General features: G+C 34.4%; 3 long non-coding RNA genes across 3 annotated transcripts; 1 reads left to right on the top strand and 2 right to left on the bottom strand.

The window, feature by feature from the left end:
• Positions 1 to 2,620: 2,620 nt before the first annotated feature.
• On the bottom strand, positions 2,621 to 14,190 carry LOC148690891 (uncharacterized). The gene is made up of 3 exons (XR_015956651.1): positions 13,782 to 14,190; positions 13,611 to 13,699; positions 2,621 to 3,050 (listed from the first exon to the last, which is right to left on the bottom strand). It is a non-coding gene; the product is annotated as an uncharacterized LOC148690891 (long non-coding RNA).
• On the top strand, positions 3,639 to 5,665 carry LOC148690892 (uncharacterized). Its single transcript, XR_015956652.1, has 2 exons — positions 3,639 to 3,811; positions 4,773 to 5,665. It is a non-coding gene; the product is annotated as an uncharacterized LOC148690892 (long non-coding RNA).
• A 366-nt stretch (positions 14,191 to 14,556) lies between the features above and the next one.
• LOC137719989 (uncharacterized) lies at positions 14,557 to 19,316 on the bottom strand. Its single transcript, XR_011066455.2, has 3 exons — positions 18,915 to 19,316; positions 18,741 to 18,832; positions 14,557 to 15,073 (listed from the first exon to the last, which is right to left on the bottom strand). It is a non-coding gene; the product is annotated as an uncharacterized LOC137719989 (long non-coding RNA).
• Positions 19,317 to 22,616: the final 3,300 nt, after the last annotated feature.

Genomic DNA, 22,616 nt, shown 5'->3' with positions numbered 1-22,616 from the left:
GCAAGTTTCAATGAAATGGGCGACATGTTGCTTCGGGTTGCCTTTTCCATCGAACTGCATGAATTTTGGGGGCTGATAACCCCTTGGCATCTTCAAAGCATCAATCTTCTTGGAGTAAGGCTTTGAGTACAGTACGGAGTCATACGAGCTTCCTTCGTACTGTGTCTTGACAGTGCTTGCGATCATCTCCTGTAGCTGCTGGATAGAGAGAGATTCCATGAACGCCGTTGCTTGGTCTAGCTTCAGCTTCTCTTTGACTTTCTCCACTGGAGGCTCCTCTTCTTCGTCGACTTCTTTCTTTAATAGGCCAACATTTGGGTCGACTTTCACGTCGGGCAGCGCATCTAGTTGGTTGACAAGTGCGGCAATCTGCAAGTCCTTCTCTTCCACAGTCTGTGTAAGCTTTGCAATTGCTTCGCTCATTTGAGCCAGTTGTTCTTCAACAGAGGTGACGCCGATGGTCATGACTTGTGCAACCAATAGACATGACTTTCCTTCAGACATCCATAGTGCTGATGAAGAACCCCATTGGCCATTTTGGGGTGTCATCTTGTGTGCCTCAATAGCATGCTTTGGTGCCCCCATCAAGGTCAGGTGGATGACCGACTCGCGCCTTTGATGCTGCTCTTGCTTGCTTAGTAGTACCAACTTTGCAGTGGCATGTTGAGAAGTGGTTGTGGCACCAATGGATGCTCCATTTGCGGCGGAAGTGCTTATGCTTCTTCCCTTGGTGGTTGCAAGAACGACTTGTCCCTTGCTTGATGCCATTGATTTTGGAGGTGTGTTTTGGTTGTTGTCAACTCCGTAACCATGCTCCTTCAACTTCTTTTGAGTTTTGGTGAGGTCACGATCTTTGTCGTTGACGGTGTTTGAAACCTTCTTTCCAAGATTTGAAGAGGAAGCAAAGTCATGCCTAGCCTTTGACATGAGTTCGTAGGCATTTGGGTTAAAGCCTTCTTCGGTCTTCTTAGTTGGAAGAGAGCTTGGTTTCACTTTGACGCCATGTTGCGCCTCCAGACGGTTGATGAGTCCGGCGGTTTGCAAGTTTTTCTCCTCTGCAGTCTTTAGCAGCCTTGCAATTGTTTCCTTCATCTGAACCAACTGTTTTTCAATGGAGGTAGTGCCGATGGTCATGACTTGTTCTTTGTTTGAAGCCATGGACTGTGCTTAAATATCTTGAACGGAGACAGAGATGAGAGGTAGAGATGGTCCCACTGGGCGTGCCAAATTTGTGAACACGAAAGATTCCTTGAAACAAGAAACCAGAATAACGTGTACAAAATAATATTTTTTGTGTTTATGATTTTGGGGTTACGATCTCTCTCAAATTTGGTCCTCTGATTCTATCTTCGTAGGGTGTAGGTTTGTGGATGAGTTGTTGATCCAAAGGGCCGTCGGGGCTTGATCTAAGGATGAACAGTTGATGAACGGATGAACACTTTCTTCAAGGGCCGTCGGGGCTTGATCTTGAATAATGGTTGTGTGGATTTCTTCAAGGGCTTTTGGGCTTGATCTTGAAGGTTGATGGATGAGCGGATCTTCAAGGGCTTTTAGGCTTAATCTTGAAGAACGATTGGATGTGTGGATTTGTTGAGGTTGTTGATCCAAAGGGCCGTTGGGGCTTGATCTTAGGATGAACAGTTGATGAACAATGAACACTTTCTTCAAGGGCCGTCGGGGCTTGATCTTGAGTTGGTGGAAGTTCTTCAAGGGCCGTTGGGGCTTGATCTTGAATGAGGATTTGACGAAGAAACGAAGAGTGCTTTCTTGATCCTTCGGGATTTTCTTGAGAGCTTTAGAACTTTAAGGCTTCAAGGTTTTGGTGTGTAGAGAAATGTATTTGTGAATTGGTTTTGGTGTGTGTTGGCTTTTCTTGGGAATTTGGATGGTTGGAAGCTTTGGAGTTTCAAAGCTTCAAGGATTTGGGGAATTCTCTTCCAATTTGGGAGTAGAGAAATGTATTTGTGAATTGGTTGATGCTTGATACCTTGATGGAGAAGCCTATTTATAGGCTTTGAGAATGAATCACCACCACAAAATATTTTTTTCCTTTCCAAGCACCATTGCCTAATTTTCCCACTTAATGCAATATTGAAATTGAAGTGGTGTAACTTATGGCCTAATTTCCCACTTAATGCAATATTGAAATTGAAGTGGTGTAACTTATGGCCTAATTTCCCACTTAATACCATTTTAAACTTGAAATGTGTATGCTTTGTCATTGCCCAAATGAGAAAAACTTTCTTTGATCCGTAATGGATTGAAGTGTGCTTACCTTGTCATTGCCCAACATGAGAAGAAAAACTTGTTTTGATCCTCAATGGATTGAAATGTACTTGCCTTGTCATTGCCCAAAATGAGAAGAAAAACTTGTTTAATCCTTCAAGGGTATTTCTTCCTATTTTGTTGAGTCACACGCCATGTGTACAATTTGTACAACACGTGGCGTATGCCATGTATGCCTTGACACGTCAAAACTTTAATGCATTGGTGAACATTTGTTTTACTGAAATTTCGATGTCTACATAGATACCTACCGAGTATAACATAAAATGTTCAGCGCCCACCTACAGAACAGTCAAGAGTGATCGGAGATAAAAACAGACCCTAAAAGGAGTAGTTCGGCAAAATCTACCAACCCAGGCACTAAGAGAGTAAAACAATTTAGTAGCACAATTAAATTACAATTCAAATTTATTAACTACCATCATGTACTCGTGTAGACTGAGCATAAAGTGATGCTATCTCTTACACACAATTTTTTTTAGTGTTACCCGTCTAACACTTTTCCATTCGACCGTTTGAACATGGAAAGTTTTCGATGGTCGGTTCCACTCGAAATCTTCAGTTAGAACTCTCATGATCATGGAGTTTGATAGTACCAAGCCAAACAGTTTTGGTCTCTGGGATTATATATCAGGGTATTCCATCGCCCGCCCATCTTCCTTTGAACTTTGAAATGTTGAGATTGAATCCTGGTATTGTGCTTCTGCAATCTTTTTCACCCCACATTCCACACCATCCCTGACCCGTCATCTTTCATGAAGGTTCTGCACGAAAATCAAATAACATGGGACGTTCATACGTCAGAACAAATATAGAAAACTAGAGAAACAGATCGAAACACTAAACATACATGGGATTAAGACTGCCTATATATACATTCTAAACATATAGTGAAACCAACACATAACAGTACCAACTTCTAATTGAAAAACAGCCAATAACGTCAGCTATTATGACATCGTAGAAAACAAGACAACGATGAGGTTCCGCACACCATTACCAGTCATGAGATAACAGTTTCGAATGCTAAGCCCAGAGATGAAAGGAAACTGGGACGTCGGACCCCATCCTGAGAACAAAAATTTCATCATGGCGTTCAAGGTTGAAAGGTGTAAAAGTGCCATGTAAGAATATTTTAATATTCTGAAGTGGTCCACATGACACGGTCCATATGATATGTAGGGTTTAACGGATATTATTATTTGTAAATAATTCTATTGGTCAAATTATGAGAAAATGTTTCCTACCGAATTACCGTGATGGGTGATAATTGATTATGGGCTTTAAATGGAAACGGGTCCTCTATCAGCCAATATATATATATATATATATATACATATATATATATATATATATATATATATATATTGCATATACCCATCTAATATGTACTTGATAGAAGAGAGAAAAAAAAACACGATTAGGGTTTTCACATGCAAATAGAGGCAAGAGAGAGAACACCTATTTCCTCCGCTGCTGACAGAATCTGATTGGGATCTTATAGCGTTCGTTGTCATAGATGAAGGTACGCTTGGTTGTTTAATGTGTTTCTGCATTTTATTTATATGCGAAAATCATGAAGTTCGATGATCTTGGCTTAAGTGATTTATGATTTACATGTGGTATCAAAACCTAGTTGAGAGCTCTCATGATTTTCCATTTACGATTATGAACTTTAACTGAATCGACTTGATTAGGGTTTTGTTTCGAAATAAATTTTGATCCGCTGTGCTATTTTGAAATAACCTAATCGTTATTTTGAATTGTGAATGTTCTTTATATACTGTAAATTGCACTTGGAAAGAATATTTTAATTATGATGCTGCTGCTTACTGTCAGCATAATTTTTAAATTTGCAAGAACGGAATTGGTGGTTAATTAGGGTTAAATGCCTGCTGTTTTGAGGTAATTTTGGGTATGGAAATTATGATGCAATCTGGGTCATTCTTTTAGTTGGAATTAGTTAAAGTAATTTGAATACCTATGACTGATCATTACGATTATAAACGTCATTCATTTAATTTGTAATTCGTCTTACGAAATTATTTGATAGTCACCAAAGTGGCCAAACTAGAAAGATCACATGGATTCAAATTAAATGATAATTAATCAATTACTCATTTCAGGATGATGCATATGAACGAACAAAATCTTATTATGTTTTAAAGGTTTTCCCATGAGTAATATGATTTTCATTTGTCATAAGTTCTTAAGGGTTACCCAAAGGTAGACTAATTGCTCGTATGATTGATGATATGAATGTGGTGAGAATTATACATTTCATTTTTTTTATTTGTTCGGATATCCAAAGATAACAAAACCTGTGTTGTTAGAGATGTACAATTATCAATAAGGTATTATGCATCGATGATTGTTTGTATTGTTGTAATATCTACCCAAAGGAGAATATGATAATACACTTAATTGTTATTACACGTGTTTTTATTACTCAAAGCATTAATGTTGTGAGCACTTTTGAATTGCAGTGTCAGTGCCTGTTTCTCTTCATTCGCTTGCTCCATCTATTCCCTCACTTAATGGAACAAATTTCTCAGATTGAAGTTAGCAAGTTCAGTTTCACCTTGGTGTCCTAGATCATGAGCACTTCGAACTGATAAACATGCTGCCTTTACGAATACAAGCAGCACTGAGGAAAAATCTCTCTATAATGCATGGGAGAGATAGAATAGATTGAGCATGATGTTTATGCGAATGGCTATAACGAGCAACATAAAGATTGGCCTTCCTCAACCTGAAACTGCTAAGGAATACTTGAAAAATATTGAGACTCGTTTCAAGACTCCTGACAAGTCTCTTGCTGGGACATTAATGGCTGAGCTTACCACCAAGAAATTTGATGGTATGCAAAATATGCATGAGCATGTCCTTGAAATGACTAATATAGCAGCAAAGCTAAAGACTCTTAGAATGAATGTGGATGACTCCTTGCTTGTTCAATTTATTTTGAACTCCTTGCCTCCTCATTATGAGCCATTTCAAATCAATTATAATGTTATTAAGGACATGGAATGTTGATGAATTGGCCACTAAACTCGTTCAAGAAGAGGGAAGGCTTAAGCAGCAAGGAGAGGATTTCGTTCATTTAGTAAGTCAAGGAGTTGAAAGAAAATTTGGAAGAAAGCCTGGAAAGGGAAAGAAAAGAGGACCACCTAAGGTGAATGGACCTGTTAATGCTACTCAGGCTCATAATAAGGAACATAAAAATGATTTATGTCGCTTCTGTAGGAAGCCTGGGCATTATCAAAGGAATTGTCAGAAATTCAAATAATGGTTCAAAAAGAAAGGTGAGCCTTTGGCTTATGTAAGTTTCGAATCATATTTAACTGAAGTTCCTTATAATACTTGGTGGGTTGACTCTGGTGCTACGACTCATATTTCTAATTCGATGCAGAGATTCCTTACGACCCAAACTTTAAATCCAAATGAAAATTTCATTTTCATGAGGAATTAAGTCAAAGCTCCAGTTAAAGCTATTCGAACCTTTCATTTAATTTTGAATATTGGATATTGTTTGGATTTATTTCAAACACTTTATGTTCCCAGTTGTTCCATAGATTTGGTTTCAGCTTCGAAGCTTGACCGTAAAGGATTTTTTATAAAGTTTGGTAATGAATGTTTCAGTTTATATAAGAATACCTCTTTTGTTGGTTCTGGTATTCTAATAGGTGAGTTGTATAATTTAAAGCTCAATAATCGTTTTGCTGAAACACTTTTGACCTTGCATCATAATGTTGGAACTAAGCGTAGCCTAAATAATGAAAATTCTTCATTCTTGTGGCATAAACGACTGGGTCATATATCCAAAGAAAGTTTAGAAAAATTAGTAAAGAATGAGATTCTTCCGAACCTGGATTTTACTAATCTCAGTGTGTGTGTGTGTGTAGATTGTATTAAGGGCAAACAAACCAAACACACCAAGAAATGAGCCACAAAAAGTTCAGAGCTTCTTGAAATAATTCATACAGACATATGTGGACCTTTTGATGCTTCATCCTTTGGTGGAGAAAAATATTTTATCACCTTTATAGACGATTATTCACGTTACGGCTATGTTTATCTATTGAAAGAAAAGTCTGAAGCAGTGAATGCCTTTCAGGTGTTCATTACTGAAGTTGAAAGACAATTACATAAAAAGGTGAAGATTATCAGGTCGGATAAAGGTGGTGAATTTTATGGAAAATATGATGAATCAGGACAATGTCCTGGTCCATTTGCAAAACTCCTTGAAAAGCATGGCATATGTGGCAAATACAATATGACAAGTACGCCACATCATAATGGTGTTGCTAAAAGGCGTAATTGTACTCTTATGGACATGGTTAGGAGTATGTTAAGTAATGCATCTTTGCCTATATCATTGTGGGTGTATGCTCTTAGAACTGCTGTATATTTATTAAATCGGGTTCCTAGTAATGCATTTCCCAAAACACCATTTGAACTGTCGATAGGAAGGAAACCTAGTTTAAGGCACCTGTATGTTTAGGGTTGCCCAGCAGAAATAAGAATTTATAATCCGCATGAAAAGAAGTTGGATTTTAGAACAATTAGTGGTTACTTTATTGGTTACCCAGAAAAATCCAAAAGATACAGGTTTTACTGTCCTAATCATAGTACGAGAATTGTTGAAATCAGCAATGCCAGATTCATTGAAAGTGGTGAAATCAGTGGGAGCGAAAAACCTAAAGAATTGGTCATTAATGAAGTTAGGGTGCAGATTCCTACACCTATAATTTCTAAGCAAGTTGTTCCTACCCATGTTGAACCGTTAGACAATGTTGAACAACAAATTAATGACCATCCGCTCCAGAATGAGATTACCACAAATGAAAATGTAGTGGAAGAACCACAAGAAATAGCATTAAAGAGATCTCAAAGAGAACGGAAACATGCTATTTCGGATGATTATGTGGTATATCTACAAGAGTCTGACATTGATGTAAGATTAAATAAAGATTCGGTTTTGTTTTCACAAGCCATTAAATGTATTGATTCTAGTAAATGGATTGATGCCATGAATGATGAGTAAAAATCAATGGACCAAAATGAAGTTTGGGATCTCGTTGAATTGCCTAAAGGTTGTAAGAGAGTTGGGTGTAAGTGGGTTTTTAAGACCAAACGCGACTCTAATGGCAATATAGAACAACATAAAGCCAGATTGGTGGCCAAATGTTTTACTAAAAAATAAGGCGTTGATTACAAAGAGACTTTCTCACCAGTTTCAAATAAAGACTCTTTTAGAATCATTATGGCATTAGTAGCTCATTATGATTTAGAGTTATATCAAATGGATTTGAAAACAAAATTCTTGAATGGGAATTTGGATGAAGAAGTCTACATGGATCAACCTAAAGGCTTCGCATTAAAGGGAAAGGAACACATGGTTTGTAAACTAACGAAGTCAATATACGGACTTAAACAAGCTTCATGACAATGGTATCTTAAGTTTGATAATATCATTGTATCCTTCGGTTTTAAAGAAAACATCGCTGATCGATGTACATATTTGAATGTCAGTGGGAGCAAGTTTATCTTTCTGATTTTGTATGTTGATGACATTTTGCTTGCTAGTAGTGATCTTGGTCTATTACATGAGACCAAGCAGTTTCTCTCGGAGAACTTTGAAATGAAAGATATGGGTGAGGCAGACTATGTTATAGGAATTGAAATATTCCGAGATAGCTCACGTGGAGTGTTGGGACTGTCTCAGAAAGCATATATTGAGAGAGTTCTAGAGAGATTCGATATGGAAAAATGTTCATCTAGTGTTGCTCCAATTCAGAAAGGGAATAAGTTTAGCCTTATGCAATGTCCACAAAATGAATTGGAGCGTGCACAGATGGAAAATATTTCTTATGCATCTGTTGTAGGAAGTCTGATGTATGCACAAACTTGTACCAGACCAGACATCAGTTTTACAATTGAGATGTTAGGCAGATACCAAAGCAACCTAGGAATAGATCACTGGAAAGCTGCAAAGAAAGTCATGCGATATTTGCAAGGAACGAAATACTATATGCTCACGTATAGAAAATCTAATAACCTAGAAGTTATTGGTTATTCAGATTCAGATTTTGCTGGATGTATTGATGGTAGAAGATCAACTCTTGGTTACTTGTTCCTCTTAGCTAAATGAGCAATTTCCTGGAAGAGTGCAAAGCAAGATGCTATTACTATATCCACCATGGAAACTGAGTTTATAGCATGCTTTGAGGCTACAAATCGTGGATTATGGTTATGGAATTTTATCTCAAGGCTTGGCGTCATTGACTCCATTGCTAAGCCGTTGAGAATTTTCTATGACAATGCTGCCGCTGTCTTCTTCTCCAAGAATGACAAGTATTCTAATGGTGCGAAACACATGGGTATAAAATACTTGACTCTTAAGAAGGAGGTTCAGAAACAAAGAGTGTCTATTGAGCACATAAGCACAATGCTTATGATTGCAGATCCCTTGACAAAAAGATTGGGGCCGAAGGCATTTAATGATCATGTTGAAAGAATGGGTCTTGGTTGTAGTCCATGATGATTGTCATTTTATTTTGTTTATGAGAATTTGTTTAATGACAATATTGTGCTTGACACTCTGAGCTCGATAATTGAACATGTTTCTGGTGTTTCCTGTTTTCCATTATATGTATACATTTATGAGATTGGATGAATGATAACAGGAATGTCTCTGACAAAGACATTATCGGACCTATATATATGTTTCTCACTAACAGAATGTTTTAGGTAATTGTTAGTGTTGTGGTATATAGAAGGGATTATGTCACTTGTTGATGTCCAACCGCCATGACTCGCACTAGTGAATTGCTTAAGATCAGAATTTATGTTGACCAATTGATAGTAAGGGTTATTTTGAACTTTACTACGCGCTTAATGTTTATTTGTTAAACCAGAAAAAGGAACATGTGTCACTATGGACCAAGTGGGAGAATGTAAGAATATTTTAATATTCTGAAGTGGTCCACATGACACAGTCCAAATGATATGTAGGGTTTAACGGATAGTATTATTTGTAAATAATCCTATTGGTCAAATTATGAGAAAATGTTTCCTACCGAATTACCGTGATGGGTGGTAATTGATTATGGGCTTTAAATGGAAACATGTCCTCTCTCTGCCTCATATATATATATATATATTGCATATACCCATCTAATATGCACTTGATAGAAGAGAAAAAAAAAAAAGGAAAAACTTGATATAAGTCCAATTTTTTTAGCCAATAGTAGGAATAATCTAATTTATTAAAATAAGTCCAATTCCTTAAATTTAATTATTTAATTATCAATAATTATCTATTCAATGATAAGATTTATTACAAAAATCAAATTTCTTCCTAATTATCTCTTTGATTATTTCTTTTTTATTATTTCTTGTTCTTCCTCCTACTTTTAACCTCATTTATAGATTTTATTTTTAATTTTTATAATCAACCTATATCACAGGTTAATTATTTTTACGTATATATATGACATATTCTTTTTTATAATCAGCGTGTCACAAATTAATGTGTCTTGCTTGTAGGTATATTATGTTTTCAGGTCTAAAAACGTAGAGTGTTTTTAGGCATGAGTCCAGTTATCTAATTATATGTTTTTATTTCTTTTATACTCATTTTATATTTTCTAAAAATATTAAAAATCAATTAAAATCTTCTAATATTATGCATTTTCCAACTCCAAAAAAATATATTTAATATATTATAACAAAAAAACTAATATACTAACATAAATTTATCTACAAAACATTCTACCATAACTCAAGTAACAAATATATGAATGTATATAATACCTATACGTGAGATATGAAACCTAATTAAAAGGTAGAAAAAACATAACATACATACAAGCAAGACACATTAATATGTGATAGATTGATTATAAAAAAAGAATATGTCATATAGGTAGATAAATATAATTAACTTGTGATATAGGTTGATTATAAAAATTAAAAATAAAATCTATAAATGGGGTTTAAAGCAGGAGGAAGAACGAGAAATAACAAAAAGATAAATAAAAAGAAATAAGCAAAGAGATAATTGGGAAGCAATTTGATTTTTATAATAAATCTTATCATTGAACAAAGAACTATTGATAATTAAATAATTAAATAAAACAAATTGGACTTATTTTAATAAACTAGACTATTTCTACGATTGGCTCAAAAAATTGGTCCGATGTTCATGATGTGGTCACTTATAGTCAATTGATCGTGATTAAACAAAGTAAAATTTATTAAAATATAAGGAAAATGAGTGATATGAACAGATCGAAGAACATTAACTAAGAATACAAAACCACACTAAAGAAATAGCAGCCCACTTTAGGTTGTAGTTGTTGCCAAAACTCACTTCTGTATTCCACGCACAAGGGAAGTACGCAAGAAAATTAATTAATTCAGGCGTAACGAACCACACTAAAGACTTTCTTAGGCACAGCATAAAAGAGAAATGGCAATAAAAATAAAGCAACGAACATATAAATACCTATATGGTTAACATGGAATTTGCCACTTCAAAATACCAAGATTCTAGGAAGCAACAAAGACCATCAAGTATTGAGAATTATGCAAGATTTAAGTGAAACAGTGGAGAGAAGGAGAATCAACCCTTCATTAGAAATAATTAGGTCTTAGGAAGAGATGTATGCATATAACCAAAAACAGTGTGCTGAGATATATACAAATATAACAAAAACGCAAGATCAAATATACTCAAATACCATGTTAAAATTTAAAAATATAGGAACGAAACTAGTATTAGGAGTTACAGGCCAGCCTGAATTTATAAACACAATCCACATTAATAAAAAAATTTACTTTAACTGGTGCATAATCTACTATAACATGAACTAAACAAGGTAAAGACTACCGAATATCCAAGCTTGGGAAACTTAAAAGCATATACCAAGGGATACAAGCCATTTATTTCAAATCTCAGAAAAAAAAATGAAGCTATTTAATTATGCCCACCAAGACCAAATAGTTAGAGAACCAATTTGGGAAAATTGTTCATTTCAGGACATTTGGGAGGTTCTCAAACCTAGAAGCCTTGAGCAAGGAAATGCAATATTCTGAAAACTTCAAAACACAAGTCTTGAGCCATATGATCTTACTAATCTGTAATCGATTTATAAATCTATTTACATGACTCAAGTTCATTATAAACTTCTCATTGCCATGAAATGATGAAGAAACCAAAAGTTCATCATCACCAACTGCGCCCGCGCGCCACCCCCCCCTCTCTTCTCTCTTCCTCTCTTTCACCCAAACACAGACAAAAAAAAAAAAACATGTAATAAAAGAACAAAACATGTAAAAACAGTAATTACTTCAGGATAGTGAGCCATGCAAAGATTCTCTCAAGCGCATAATAAAAGAGAAATTAGCAATAAAATTGAATCCACGAATATAATGATATTTGGATTGGCAGAGAAAAAAAAAGTTTGGAATATGTCACTTCCAATACTAAGATTTTAGGAAGCAGCAATCAAACCTTCGCTACAAAACATGTAATCAAGAACAGTGTGCATGGATAGAAATATTACAGAAAAGCAAGACCAAACCTACTCAAGTACCATGTTAAAACGGAGATGAATAGAAATACGAAGCGAATTAGAACAAAGATATCTGATATATGCATGTTAGTAAGTCTGGAGAACATAACAGAAAAAAAATCCGAACTTATATTAAGAGTTACACACAAGTCCATATTGTAATACAAGAACAGTAATTCTCAAGACAAAAAAAAAAAAAAAAAAAAAAAAAAAACACTATATTTTAACTAGTGCATAAATTACTCTAGAAAATTTTGATAAACAAGGTAAAAAAGCTCAAACTTGGGAATTCAATCAAAAGGATTTTCCAAAGGCATATTCAAGCCATTTATTTGGACTAAAGATAATTAAGCCATCTAGTTATGCCCAAACAGAAGATGTGGGTTAGGCCAATTGGTTAGGACAACGTACCCGCCACATTGTACCTAATCATGAATCCCCCATTGCACCTAAGTACGAATCCCTGTCATAGTAGATTAAAGTAGTTTAGAATATCACTTTGCCAAATATTATGTAACAAAGCCAAAATGTTAGGTCATCTCCAATGCACCGGAAAATTTAGACTCAAATAATGTTATTTTTGAGTCTAAAAATGAGAGGCAAGCACTCGCCAATGTTCAGGAGACTTGAACCATCTCCAATGCACTAGAAAATTTTGGACTCCAATCTCATATTTGAGTCTAGATATGAATCAAAACATCTCTCCAATTCACTAGATACTTAATTGGAAGTTTTCAGCTAATATGTGACTCTAATTTGGAGTCTAAGGTGGATCCCATGCCAACAATAAAAAGTGCTATTCGACCAAGGAAAATAAGATGAGTTTTGACCCCAACCATCTCTAATACACATACCAAAATTGTTAAAAATCACATTCAGAGTTTTGACTTTAATGTTTTCTCTTCTAATGCACATACTTAATTGTAAAACTGAAATATGGGTTTGACTCGAATGTTTTCTATTCCAAGGCATAGACTCCACCTTAACAATGTGCATTGGAAGAGAAAACCAAACACTCAAACCAACCACTTTTTTTGGACTCAAATATAAAAATATTAATCAGGAATATAAATCTTTCATCGTATATTACCTACGATTTGTTCCAAAGTTTATTAAATAGTTCTTTTGTGCTCAAACCTAGAATTGGCCTTAATATGAAACTCATTCATACCTTCAATCATATGTTACATAAACTCTGTGATTGAAATAATCAACAACCATATATTTTTCAATTACAACCTGCTCTCAACAGTTAGTCTCAATTAGCCTGGTATATATTTAGACTTCAGACTTACAAGCTAAGTTTCTAACCAATTAACAACAACAACCACAAGAAGTAATCTTCTAATCTGACTTCAAAGTGTCAAACATCTAATAAGGGACCCTCTAGCTACTACCATTTACTCACACACTCCAATTTGGATAACCATTTCTAGTATCCTATCAGCCCTTAGAATAGGTCAACTGTAATCATTAATCTGATAAAAACTTAAAACTCATATGGAAAACGGATTAGCTATGTAATGTTCTTCAAACCAGTTCATTATCATCAACTAGTAATTGACCTAACCCATTCCGCGATCATATTTAACTAACCCGAAACCATGAAGATAATCAGTATTTCTTCCCCAAGAAAAAAAAAAAATATCTAGATTAAAAATTTAAACATATGTAAAAACAGTACGAAACAGAAAAGAAATTGATAAACTGAAGTACATCAAGGAGATTACAATTGATACGTACCTTGACGATTAAACCTGCGGCAATATAATGGAAGCAGAATCTGCTGCCACTCACTGACGCCAAAACATCAAGTACTTCACTTGTACTTCCTACCAAATATAATTAATTAAAAGGGAACGAAAAGTAAATTAAACAGAAGAAAAGAACAATATAAAACAAAATTATACATACTTGAATAACAGAACACCTTTCTTCTTCTTCTTTATTTTTTTGAAAAGGTATTTTGAGTTAAGAATCTCACTTATGACACAACAAAAGCTGAGATCTGGCCAGATTGGAAAAGAGTATAATGTGTCCAGATGGTTTAGATTTCCTTTTATCAACCGATTTGGGAAGAAGGGCTCAATGTATACCAAATAATAATTTACAGTTTTTATACGACATGAACATGGAAATATACTTGCATGAAGAAGCAGAAAAAGAGGAGGAGGAAGACGAAGAGGGTTTTCTTAAAAATAAATAAAAGAAAAATTGCGGGAATTTCCACGAAAATAGAAGAGGGATTCGGAGGGTTTTCATAAAATACTTAATAAAGAAAAGGATAATTGCGGGAATTTCCATGAAAAATTGAACAGTAAGGCGTACCTTGAAGAAAGGTGTCCTCCGGTTCATGATTTCGACCGACGTATCATACCATACATGGCTCATTGTAAGCTTGGTAAATGGGTTATGTTTGTCGTGTTCGTATTATTTTCGTATAACATCTATTATCTTAACAGGTTGTGTCATGTTACATCCGTTATGATCCGTTAAGAAAAATATATTTTTTTCTCAAATTTGCACATACCACACATTACCACATAAATATTACTTCAAAACATTAAAACATATTTGTCTTTTAAGTACTACATCTACACTCGAAAATAAGAGTCTAATAAACAAACATCCTTACACTACTAGTCTATTACAAAATATTAAATGTGCAAGGATATGCAAAATGAAAGAGTTTTTGTTTTCAAGATTGTGAAACCTTTCTCAAAAGTTTAAACATTGCCAATGGAACTCAAAGGTTGCATGTTATTCTTTTTACAAAATCCTCAATTTTCAACCCAGCCGTTAAGAGAGTAAAACAATTTAGTAGCAAGATTAACTTATGATTCATAGTTATTAACTACAATCATGTGATCATGTAGAATGAGCATAAAGTGATGCTATCTCTTAGACTCAATTTTTTTAAGTGCTAGCCGTCCAACACTAGATTCCTTTCGACCGTTTGAACATGGAAAGTTTTTGACGGTGGTTTCCACTCGAAATCTTGTGTTCAAACTCTCATGATCATAGAGTTTGATAGTGCCAAGCCTAGCGGTTTTGGTCTCTGGGATTATATATCAGGGCATTCCATCGCCCGCCCATCTTCCTTTGAACTTTTGAGTGGTGAGATTGAATCCTGGTATTGTGCTTCTGAAATCCTTTTCACTGCTTCATTCCACACCATCCCTGACCCATCATCTTTCATGACGGTTCTGCACGAAAATCATATAATATGGGACGTTCATACGTCAGAACAAATATAGAAAACTCGAGAGACAGATGGAGAGTCACACTAAACATACATTTATAAAAACGAGGGATTAATGCAGCCCATACATTCTAAACATGGAGAGAAACCAACACAAAATGGTTCCAGCTTCTGAAAAAACAGCCAATACGTCAGCTATTATGACATCCTAGAAAAGTAGGCGACGATGAGGTTCCACACACCATTACCATTTGTGTCATGAGTTAACAGTTTAGAATGATGTCGCACCCCATCCTGAGAACAAAATTTTCATCATGGTGTTCAAGGTTGAAAGGTGGCAAAGTGCCAAACCTGAATGTTGCCAATACACCTAAACGACAATCGTTTATGCATTTCATTCTCGTCCTAGTTTATCAAATGTTCTAGTCATTAAACCCAAAAGCCTCTTGAGGAACTTGCATAACAACAATAGGAAATACTGCAACTCATCCGAAGAGCTCAAACCCACCCCCCCCTTCTCCGGGCACCCCAATTCAAAACAAATGTTCCTGATGTGACTTCTAGTCAACTAATCAAGATTGAACAATGTAAAATTTATCAAACTTTAACGAAAATGGGTGATTTGAACAGAAGGAAGAAGATTAATTAAAAATAGAAACCACACTAAAGAAGTGGCAGCCAACTTTAATTTGTAGTTGCTGCCAAAACTCACTTCTGTATTCCACCCACAAGGGAAGTACGCAAGGAAATTAAGTAATTCAGGTGCAATGAACCACACTCAAGACCTTCTTAGGCGTAGCATAAAAGAGAAAAGGCAATAAAAATAAAGAAATGAACATATAAAGATTCTAGGAAGCAACAAAGACCATCAAGTATTGAGAATTATATGCAAGATATAAATGAAACAGTGGAGAGAAGAAGAATCCACCCTAAATTAGAAATAATTAGGTTTTAGAAAGCGTTGTACGCATATAACCAAAAACGGTGTGCAAAGATACAAACATACCAAAAACGTAAGATCAAATATACTCAAATGCCATGTTAAAATTTAAAAATATAGAAGGTCGATGAGTAGAAATAGGAACGAAACTAATATTAGGAGTTACACGCAAGCCTGAATTGAACACAATCCACATTGTAATATAAATAAAAAAATATACTTTAACTGGTGCATAAACTGCTATAACAAAGCATACAATTCATGGAACTAATTAAACAAGGTAAAGACTACAGAATATCCAAGCTTGGGAAACTTAAAAGCATATACCAAAGGGATGCAAGCCATTTATTTCGGATCTCAGAAATTTAAGCCATTTAATTATGCCCACCAAGACCAAATAGTTAGAGGACCAATTTGGGAAAATTGTTCATTTTATGACATTTGGGTGGTTCTCAAACCTAGCCTTGAGCAAGGGTGAAGTGCAATATTCTAAAAACATCAAAACACACATCTTGAGCGATATGATGCTTACTAATATGTAATCGATTTATAAACCATCTCCATGACTCAAGTTCATTATAAACTTCTCATTGCAACGAAATGAAGAAGAAACCAAAAGTTCATCATCACCAATTAGTAATTGATCTAACCCCTACTAGAAACTAATTAAACCAACGTGTGCGACTAATGCGGAAGTATGAACATAATAAATATTCCTTCTCACAACAAAATATCCACAATGAAAAAATTTAAAGAACAATACAAGTAATTACTTCAAGGTAGTGAACGATGCACACTAAAGATTCTCTCAAGCGCATAATAAAAGATAAATTGGCAATAAAATTGAATCCATGAATATAATGATATTAGGATTGGCATGGAAAAAAAATTTGGAATATGTCACTTCCAATACTAAGATTCTAGGAAGCAACAAAACCCATCAAGTACCAAGGAAAAGGAGGATCAAACCTTCACTACAAAGTGATAGAAACATGTAATTAGGAACAGTGTGCATGGATAGAAATATTACAGAAAAGCAAGAACAAACCTACTCAAATACCACGGAGATGAATAGATATAGGAAATGAATTAAAACAAAGATATCTGAAAGGGCTACATGCATGTTAACATATATAACAGAAAAAACCCGAACTTATATTTAGAGTTACACACAAGTCCAAATTGTAATATAAGAATAGTAATTTCAAGACAAAAAGAAACACGATATTTTAACTAGTGCATAAATTACTCCAGAAAATTTTGACAAACAAGGTAAAAAAGCTCAACTTTGGGAATTCAGTCAAAAGGATTTTCCAAAGGCATATTCAAGCCATTTATTTGGACTAAAGATAATTAAGCCATCTAGTTATGCCCAAACAGAAGGTGTGGGTTAGGCCAATTGGTTAGGCCAATTGGTTAGGACAACGTACCCGCCACATTGTACCTAATCATGAATCCCCCATTGCACCTAAGTACGAATCCTCGTCATAGTAGATTAAAGTAGTTTAGAATATCACTTTGCCAAATATTATGTAACAAAGCCAAAATGTTAGGTCATCTCCAATGTACAGGAAAATTTAGACTCAAATAATGTTATATTTGAGTCTAAAAATGAGAGGCAAGCACTCGCCAATGTTCAGGAGACTTGAACCATCTCCAATGCACTAGAAAATTTTGGACTCCAATCTCATATTTGAGTCTAGATATGAATCAAAACATCTCCAATTCACTAGAAACTTAATTGGAAGTTTTCAGCTAATATGTGACTCTAATTTGGAGTCTAAGGTGGATCCCATGCCAACAATAAAAAGTGCTATTCGACCAAGGAAAATAAGATGAGTTTTGACCCCAACCATCTCTAATACACATACCAAAATTGTTAAAAATCACATTCAGAGTTTTGACCTTAATGTTTTCTCTTCTAATGCACATACTTAATTGTTAAAACTGAAATATGGGTTTGACTCGAATGTTTTCTATTCCAAGGCATAGACTCCACCTTAACAATGTGCATTGGAAGAGAAAACCAAACACTCAAACCAACCACTTTTTTTGGACTCAAATATAAAAATATTAATCAGGAATATACATCTTTCATCGTATATTACCTACGATTTGTTCCAAAGTTTATTAAATAGTTCTTTTGTGCTCAAACCTAGAATTGGCCTTAATATGAAACTCATTCATACCTTCAATCGTATGTTACATAAACTCTGTGATTGAAATAATCAACAACCATATATTTTTCAATAACAACCTGCTCTCAACAGTTGGTCTCAATTAGTCTGGTATATATTTAGACTTCAGACTTACAACAACAACCACAAGAAGTAATCTTCTAACCTGACGTCAAAGTGTCAAACATCTAAAAAGGAACCCTTTAACTACTACAATTTACTCACACACTCCAATTTGGATAACCATTTCTAGTATCCTATCAGCCCTTAGAATAGGTCAACTGTAATCATTAATCTGATAAAAACTTAAAACTCACATGGAACACGGATTAGCTATGTAATGTTCTTCAAACCAGTTCATTAGCATCAACTTGTAATTGACCTAACCCATTCCGCGATCATATTTAACTAACCCGAAACCATGAAGACAATCAGTATTTCTTCCCCAAGAAAAAAAAAATATCCAGATTAAAAATTTAAACATATGTAAAAACAGTACGAAACAGAAAAGAAATTGATAAACTGAAGTACATCAAGGAGATTACAATACGTACCTTGATGATTAAACCTGCGGCAATATAATGGAAGCAGAATCTGCTGCCACTCACTGACGCCAAAACATCAACAAGTACTTCACTTGTACTTCCTACCAAATATAATTAATTAAAAGGGAACGATAAGTAAATTAAACAGAAGAAAAGAACAATATAAAACAAAATTATACATACTTGAATAACAGAACACCTTTCTTCTTTTTTTCTTTTCTGAAAAGGTATTTTGAGTTAAGAACCTCACTTATGACACAAAAAAAGCCGAGATCTGGCCAGATTGGAAAAGTGTAAAATGTGTCCAGATGGTTTAGATTTCCTTTTATCAGCCGATTTGGGGAGAAGGGCTCAATGTATACCTATTAATAATTTACAGTTTTTATACGACATGAACATGGAATTATACTTGCATGAAGAAGCAGCAAAAGAGGAGGAGGAAGACGAAGAGGGTTTTCATAAAAATAAATAAAAGAAAAATTGCGAGAATTTCCACGAAAATAGAAGAGGGATTCAGAGGGTTTTCATAAAATACTTTATAAAGAAAAGGACAATTGCGGGAATTTCCATGAAAATTTGAACAGTAAGGCGTACCTTGTAGAAAGGTATCCTCCAGTTCATGATTTCGACCGACGTATCATACCATACATGGCTCACTGTACTTCACAATCACAGAGGAATGAATTACAAGATAAGTTATTTTAATGTATTTATTTTCCCGTTTTAATAATTTTTTATTGAATTTAAAATTGTAAAGAATGACTAAAGTTTTATGTTGGTTGACGGTGTGGTCTCTGTGAGTTTGGAGCGTGCCTTTTGATAGTTTTGTCCCGTCAAATAGTTTGAAGAGGTCGATTTGAAGCGTGTCTTTCTTTTTTTATATTAATTTTATATAGAAAAAGAAAAACAATTAAGAAAGAGAAATGTTATTAGTATTTTAAAAATTTTATTATACATTTTTTTTGTAAGTGTATTTTTTTCTTTTAAATACAAAATATTTAAAGAATAGAATGAGAAATTTAGAATGCTAATAACAATTTCCTTAAAAAAAAAGAAAATAAATGAAAAAAAGAGAAAGAATAGACTCCTAATCCGAATCCTAATCCCCCCAAAATTGTCCTCTTCAAACTCCGGAGACAACACCGTCAACCAACGTTAAAACTATAGTCATTCTTTACAATTTTAAATTCAATAAAAAATTATTAAAACGGGAAAATAAATACATTAAAATAACTTATCTTGTAATTCATTCATTTGTGATTGTGAAGTACGGTGAGCCACTTATGGTATGGTACGTCAGTCGAAATCATGAACTGGAGTACACCGTTTAGTGAGTAAGATCAGGATAACAAAAACAATGACAAACCCAAAACCTGTATGTCATATGTCTTAATTTTAATACATACGCCGATCAATACAGACATCTAGAAATATATGAATATACATACAACATCTAAATTTCCCAAACAATAAAAATAAGAGCTGGGAGTAAGAGGGTATCTAGCTATCTGTTTCATATGTGTGTGTGTGTGTGTGTGTGTGGTGGAGGGAAAGACACCTGGAAGAAGGAGAATTGGGAGAGCAGAAGGAGGCGGGGCCTGGGACTGGCCTGGTTTAATTTCCCATTCCTTTGTGGGAAAAAGAAGGGGCATTGATGAGCAATTAAGGTTTTGAACGTTGACTACTAAAATTAAGTGGTGAAATAAAGCCAGCGAGCGCGCAGATTGCAGCTGACAGAGAGAGAGGTGAGCACGCACCGCCCAAAGGTATGATTTTATACAATTGCTGCCTCCGTGTGCTCACTCTCTTCTGTCATCTACGCTCAAATTAACCTACAGTTCTCTTCTTTCTTTCTGGGGCTTTTAGATTCAGGTTCAAAAACATAAATGATTTTTAAGAGTGAGTACAATTACCTAATTATATGTATTTATTTTTTTAATGCTTATTTTATATTTTCTAAAAATATTAAAAATCAATTAAAATCTTCTAATATTATGAATTTTCAACCCCAAAAAATATAATTAATATCTTATAACAAAAAAATATATATATATATTGACATAAATCTATCTGCAAATCATTCTACCTTAACTCAAGTAACAAATATATGAATGTATATCTTACCTATAAGTAAGATATGAACCTTAACTAAAAGGTAGAAAAAAACATAATATATCTACAAGCAAGACACATGAATCTTACTTGATTATAAAAAAAAAATCTGTCATATACGTAGATAAATATAATTAACCTATGATATAGGTTGATTATAAAAATAAAAACTAAAATCTATAAATGAGGTTAAAATGGGATAAAGAACAAAATAAATAAATAATCAAATTGATAATTAGGAAGAAATTTGATTTTTATAATAAATCTCATCATTTAAGAGATAATTATTGATAATAAAATAATAAGATTTAAGGAATTGGACTTATTTTAATAAATTGGACTATTCCTACTCAAAAAATTGGACCTATATCAAGTTTCCCCTTCTTTATAATATATACAAATATATATATATATATATATATATATATATATATATATATATGTATAGCTAATTAGTTACACCAAGTGCAATGGTCAGCCTAGCAGCTTTCCTCCACTTAAGGAATATCATGTTTTCATTAGGGTTTTGAATTTGGAATGCAGTGCGAATGCCCTATCTACCAGGATAATTTACTATATACACTTGCGGAGTCTTTCAATTCATCAGAGGAAGGAGGGCGGTTGATTTCTGATCTCCATTATTAATGGTGAAAGCCAGGTTTGTGGATATAAGGACTCATCATCCATCCAGATCTGAATCGTGTCCTTGTATCTACGTCTCAGTACCAATAGTAATTCACCAATACCACTAGTAATTCCATGTCGAATTCATAGTAGTACTAGCGCTTTGGAAAGCAAATGCAAGGAAACTCTCTTAAAAATGGAATATCCATAGGCTCCATCATCTTATGTTTTTATCATAATTTTCGTGCTAATATTTTAAAATATTGTACCAAACACATTAGGATTTATAAAGAGTTCTACTTTTGAGAGCGTCCTTACTTAACGAAGAGTGCTATTTTTGGGAGAGCCTTCTTTTATCTCCAAAATCGTCAAGTTGCACCACTAGCTTAGACTAGTTGTGGAATGTTGTACTGAGGAGGGTCTGTAATTGCGTTGGCATTAAAAGTCCCATTGGCCCACTTCTCTATTGCGGTTGCTCGGCCTGTTTCAGCCGTCAGATCCACGTATAATATGATTCAATCTTAATCTCAGCCTTTAGATTTAACTTAGGGTTTTATGTATATTGGAGCATTGGTGTGGTGTTTGGTGGGTTCGCACTGCTAGGACACCCAGAAAAATGGAAGGGAGACAAGGATAAAGACTTCCATGAAAAGTCACCAACCCCTGATTAGTTTTCAGCATATATACCGACTCTGCCTGTGCCGACACATGCGTACGCTGGCCGGCCTTCTTTTTGTGTTGTTTTATCAGTTGAACATGCGTATGATAAATAGTTGGTTCTTTACATAATTTTTTTTCATCAAAACTTTTATGAGTAAAGTTTAACATTACGCACTGATAGGATGAAAAATGCACTTAGGTAACAAAATTGTAGACGGTGAATTATCTTAGTAGTTAGGACATTCTTCTTCAACATTTTAATAATGTTCTAGTTTTAACTTCTTTTCTCTACCACCACTTAGTATCATAATCAATAGGATAACAAAACCAACAAGTCTAAAATTGCAAAATTTTAGCCGACAAAAAAAAAAATGCACAAATAAATAAAAATCTCACGTTACTAAAATTCAGCTTTATCACTAACCAAGTCTAAACAACTCTCAAAACTAACAAATTCTAAAATAACCCATAAATTTAAGTTTTAACAAC

The sequence above is a fragment of the Pyrus communis genome, chromosome 15 (assembly GCF_041283825.1).
Source record: "Pyrus communis isolate YQ-2024b chromosome 15, ASM4128382v1, whole genome shotgun sequence".
NCBI lineage: Eukaryota > Viridiplantae > Streptophyta > Magnoliopsida > Rosales > Rosaceae > Pyrus > Pyrus communis.
The sequence above is the reverse complement of the archived record's forward strand: the minus strand, read 5'-3'. Positions and strand labels throughout refer to the sequence as shown.